The sequence below is a fragment of the Loxodonta africana genome, chromosome 18 (assembly GCF_030014295.1).
Source record: "Loxodonta africana isolate mLoxAfr1 chromosome 18, mLoxAfr1.hap2, whole genome shotgun sequence".
In the NCBI taxonomy this organism is placed as follows: Eukaryota; Metazoa; Chordata; class Mammalia; order Proboscidea; family Elephantidae; genus Loxodonta; species Loxodonta africana.
In genome coordinates, this window is record NC_087359.1 from 17882919 (window position 1) to 17888954 (window position 6036).

Genomic DNA, 6036 nt, shown 5'->3' on the forward strand with positions numbered 1-6036 from the left:
CTGTTGTAAACAATACTGAAATGAACATTGGTGTACACATATCTGTTTGAGTCCCTGCTTTCAAGCCTTTTTGGTATATAAAAAAAAAAATTTTTTTTTTTTTTTTTTTTTTTGCGTATATACCTATATGGAATTGGTACGTCTTATGACAATTCTATGTTTAACTTTCTTAGGAACTGCACCATTTTACAGTCCTACCAACAATGCACCAGAGTTCCAATTTCTCCAAATCTTTGCCAACACTTGTTATTTTCCATTTTTTGGATGATACCCATCTTAGTGAGGGTGAAGTGGTCTATTTCTTTTTCTTTTTTTTTTTTTTACTTTTATCTCCTTCCATCCTCCTGAATCTGTCCCAAGCTCCATACAAGGCCCCAGGAATCACTGTTGTCCAAGGCAGAGTAAGGGCCTGTCTCCCCGCCAAGTCCCATCTTCTTCTCCTGTCTGACTCACACTAGGCTGTCCATCAGCTGGTGAATACTGAGCACCGACTGGGCACAGGCACGGTGCTGGGTGTGCGGGTCTGTGAGGATGTGTTGGGGAGGGCAGGTTGGAAGTTGTGGGGAGGTTCAGGGAAACAGGAAGCACACAGTGCAGCTGGTCATGGGTGGATATTCATCTATGCTATTTCCTCTTCCTGGGCACACAGGAAGGCTGGGATTCCAAGTCAGCTTTCCAGTCAGGTTGGGGCTGTGTGCCTAAGTGCTGGTCAAGGAGTGTAGATGGAATTCACATGTACCACTTCCAAACCTGAAGATAAAAATGCCTTCCCATATTCTCTTCCACTTCCACGGCAACCATGGTGGCTTTGTGTTGGAGACGGAGGTATCCCAAAATGGAAGGAACCTGAATCCCCAAGTTGCCACTTGGAGTGATGTCACCTGACCCACACCATACTGTGATATGAGCAAGAAATAAACCTCCATTGTGTTTAGCCACTGAAATGTTGGGGATATTTGTTACAACAGCTAGTGTCACTTATCCTAACTAATACAGGCAGACAACACAGACATGGGGATCACATTAAATACTATGGCTGGATCAGTGCCTGAAAGGGATTGTTGCTGGGCAGTGCATGACAACTGGTGTCTCATGCGAGTTGGGAATGACCTTGAGGTCAGAGGATGGGGAGCATACTGAAAGCTGGAGAGCCTGGCATATAGTAGGTGGTCAATAAAGTTGGTTGAATGAATAAAATACGTGAAAACAGCTTTGCAGGAGTAGCTGAAGTTACCAGGACTCCAAGGATGAGTGGGGTTTGGATAGGGGGTGGGAATGGAAAGAATTACCCTGGCTATAAAGACATAAAGGTGAGAGAGGGCAACACCTGCCCAGGGGTCAGAAGTCACTCTAGCCCAAGCAGGAATGTCAGAGAAGGTTCTGGAACTTAGAGGCTTTCAAGGACCAGGCTGAACAATTTAGACCTTAGGCTGTGGGCCAGGGTTCTCCAAAGTGCCATGGACATAACAATCTATTGTGTACAGAAAGAAAATAGTAACACCCCTATTTATATTTATCTCACCCCCTTAAATGTCTGTTTTTGAGTGTATACGAGGCTCAGAGAGGTTGAGTAACTCCCCCAAGGCCACACAGTTAATAAGCTGGCCTGACTCCAAAGCCCAGCTGTGCTCTTCACATATGCTGAGTCTCGTGCAGCTAGGTAAGGGGTTGGGAGAGGCCAGAGGCAGGTCTAGGGGAGGGTGGCTGTCTCTGCTGTAGCATCAGGCTAATACTCACTGTGGGCAGAGGTCAAAGAACTTGCCCAGGCCTGCCCACTGGGACCTCTAGGGCCTATGTGGAGAAGCCAAGCAGAGAGCTGTGATGGGTGCTGGCTTGCTGAACAAACACTGGAGCTTTTCATTCCAGGCTTGGATGATTAATTCCCACCTTTGTGAGCAGAATCCTGGGAGCAGAAAGGGGTAGGACCAGGGGTTGGGAGGTTAGGATGGGAAGGCAGAGAGGGATGGGGATATCATCCAGGCTCTGGGAACAGCTGGCAGGGGTAAGTCAGACGCTCTACCACCCTCACCTACTCAGCTGCCAATCTCCAAGGTTAAAGGAACCCAGAGGCCACCCCCACCCTGTTTCCCAATACTTCACTGCGTGGGATTTATGGATGATATTCATCTTTGAATAAAGGGTTACCGATTTAAAAAATAAATGTTTTAATTAAAATATAATATACAGACGGAGTCCCTGGGTGGAGTAAACAGAGAAGCACCAGGCTATTAGTTGAAAGATTAGGAGTTTGAACCCACCCGGAGGCGCCTCAGTAGACAGGCCTGGTGATCTGCCGAAAGTTCACAGCCTTGAAAACCCTATGGAGTGCAGTCCTACTCTGACACACACAGGGCTACCATGAGTCGGAATCGACTTGATGGCAAGTAACAACAACATACAAACAGAAAAGTACACACATCATAAAAGTAAATTGTATAAACTGAATACATCGAGTGGAACCAGCACCTAGATGGAGAAACAAAACATTCACCAGCCCCTAGAGGCCTCCTGAGGCCCTTCTAGTCTTTACCCCTGACTGGCGACCACCATCTAACTTCTAATACCATAGATGATTTTGCCTGCTTTTGAACTTTATATAAATGGAATCCTAAGTATGTGAGCTTTTGTGTCTGATTATTTCGTTCAACATTAGGTCTGGACTGTGTGTTGTTGTCGTTAAAGTATTCTATAATATGCACATACCCATTTATTTATCTAGTATCTTAGTTATCTAATGCTGCTATAACAGAAATACCACAAGCTCATGACTTTGACAAAGAGAAATTTGTTCTCTCACAATCTAGTTGGCTACAAGTCCAAATTCAGGGCATCAGCTCCAGGGGAAGGCTTTTGCTTTGGAGGAAGGCCCTTATCATCAACCTGTCCCTGGACTAGGAGATTCTCAGCTCAGGGACCCCAGGTCCAGAGGACATGCTCGTCTCCTTGCACTACTTTCTTGGTGGTATGAGGTCCCCATGTCTTTCTGCTCACTTCTCTTATATCTCAAAAGAGATTGGCTTAGTATGAATGTAGGTATGAAAGTTCAGCTGCTCCACATCCTTGCCAACGCTTAGAATTGCCTAATATTGTGAACTGAGTCCTGCCTCATTAAAGTAACTGCTCTAATTCCACCTCATTAACATCACAGAGGCAGGATTTACAACACACAGGAAAATCACATCAGGTGACAAAATGGTGGATAACCATACTGGGAATCACGGCCTAGCCAAGTTGACACACATTTTTGGGGAGGACTCAATCCATAACATCTAGTCTACTGTTGGTGGACATTTGAGCTGTTCCCAATTTTTTCCTATTTTGAACACTGCTGCTATGACCGTTGTCATATGTTTCTTTGCTTGTCTTTTGATATATACCTGCATGTGTTCAGCTTTAACAAAGCTCGTTCCATTTTAAAGGAAAATCTTCCTCACTCTTTTGTTTTTGCTTTAATCAACCTTATTGATTAGGTGGTGCAGTTCACACTTGACTGCTAACCTAAACATTGGTGGTTCAAACCCACCCAGTAGGCACCATGGGAGAAAGCCCTGTCAATCTGCTTCTGTAAAGATTACAGCCAAAAACCCTATGGAGCAGTCTACTCTGTCACAATATGGGGTCTCCATAAGTTGAAATCAATTCAATTGCAACTAACAACAACGACAACATAATTGAACATAATACAATGCACTCAATTTAACCATGCAGGTTGATGGCTTTTGACACACGTATGCGCCCATGTAAACACTACCACCACCAAGATACAGAACATTTCCAACCCCCTAGAAAACTTCCTGGTGCCCCTTTGCAAATTAATGTCCCCGCTCACTTCACCACAGGCAACTCCTGATTCGATTTCCATCACCGTATTAGTTTTGCTTGTTCTTGAACCTCATATAAATGGTATCGTACATTAAGTACTTGTTTGTGTCTGGCTTCTTTCTGTGAAATTCAGCCTTATTGTGGCAGCTATCAGTTCATTTATATCGTTGCCTTCGGCAGTTGTTCCTTTTTATTGTATACATTGGGTGGATATATCACCGTTTGTATATCCAGTCCTTTGTGATGGACCTTTAAACTGTTTCTGGTCTGGCTGTTATGAACAAGGCTCCTATGAACATTCGGTGCAAGTCTTGGTGTGGACATGTGTTTTCATTCTTCTTTGGTAAAACCTGGACGTGGACTTGCTGGGTCAGAATAAGTGCATAGCTAACCCGACGAGAAACTGCCAAACTGCTTTCCAAAGGTGTTGTACCATTTCACACTCTCACTGCCAATGTATGAAAGTTCAGTGCTCCACATCCTTGTCAACACTTAGAACTGCCAATCTACTTAATTGTAGTCATTCTAATAGGTCTGAAGTGATATCTCATTGGGGTTTTAATTTGAATTTCCCTGAACAGACTCAAACATACCAATGATCATGAAGATGGCACGGGACTGGGCATTGTTTCATTCTGTTATACTTAAGGTAGCCATGAGTTGTAGCCAACTGACTTGTCTTTAACTAACGACAACGAAGACTGATGATGCTGGGCATCTTTCCATGTGCTCACTGGCCACTTATATGTTTTCTCTGGTGAACTGTCTATTCAAGTCTTCCTTATTTCATCATCCCCCATCTTCCCTCCCCTTGTTGTCTTATACCCTCAGTACTGCCTTATTTGGGGTACTAAAACAATGTCCAAACTGGTCTCCATCACTCCAGTGGCTCCTCCATCGTGCCAGATAACCTTCCTAAACACCAGACTATGTAAGTCATTCCCTTGTTCTAAAGCCTGCTATGGCTCCCCAAGCCTGCAGAGTCAAGTGCTAAATTCTCACTTTGCCATTTGTGGTACTTTCTCTCCTGTCTTCCTTTCCACAACCTCTCTAACAATCTCCCAAACTCTATTCCTGCCCTGTGCCTTCAGGACTCAGAATACCTTACTCCCCTTCTTCACCCCCAGATTTAAGTCTATTCCAAATCAGGCCTGCCTCCCTCTAGGGAGGCTGCCAGCCTGTCCCACCCCATGGGGATTCCTGGCTTCTCTGAGCATCCCTAGCACACCTTGCCTCTCTGATCTTGTTTGGCATTGCCTCCTTACAGTGCCACTTAGATGCCAGGGGCAGCCAGGGCCTGGAGAGAGACTTCTTGGTTCCACAAAGTTCCTGCCAATCTGCTATGATTCATCTGATAAAAGCAGTGAGATTCCCTCCTTATAAACTTAAAATATTGCATATTAACACCGAATATTCTATTAAGAACTGTACATATCCTTTCCCTGAAAATTCTAGTGTACCTAAGAGGGAGGGATTGGTGGGTGAGGTGGGAGAGGGAGGACAAGCCCCCACTTCTCTGTTTTAAGAATCTCTGATGTAGACAGTCCTGGTGGTGCAGCGGTTAAGAGCTCGGCGGCTAACCAAAACGTCAGCAGTTCAATCCACCAGGCACTCCTTGGAAACCCTATAGAGCAGTTCTACTCTGTTCTACAGGGTTGCTATGACTCTGAATCAACTCAGCAGCAACGGTATATAGACAAAAGGTTGTTAGATTTGGAGGAGACATCCTGGGTCTGAGTTCCAGTTCTGCCTTTTTGGGGCACTGGGCAGAGCAGTTCATCATCTCTCTGGGCCTGCATTGGTAAAATGGGACGATGCCATCCTGGCAGAATGTGGAGGATATATGAAACTTAGTAAGTGTGCAAAAGTCAATGGCAAACTAAGGAGTCAGACAAGTGTGTGCGTATGTGTGTGTGTGAGAGAGAGATGATCTATTAGATTGTAAACCCAGGCCTGGTAAAGAAATCTTTTACAGTGAGACCTGTGAGAACAGGAACTTTGATGGGGCTGCATTGTTTTCCCAGGTCTCACAAGTTTCCACCTTTGCAGTCTTACCACTTCCCTGTCGCTATCTGTTAGTGGGAAATATTCGAGTCTTCCTTCTCTGACAGGTTTCCACCTTCCACAGGTTCTGGCTTTCTCAGGTTTTACTGTCTAAGGAATGCAAGGGAAATGCTCATAAGAATTCATGAAGGAAGACCCCAGGGAAGGTAG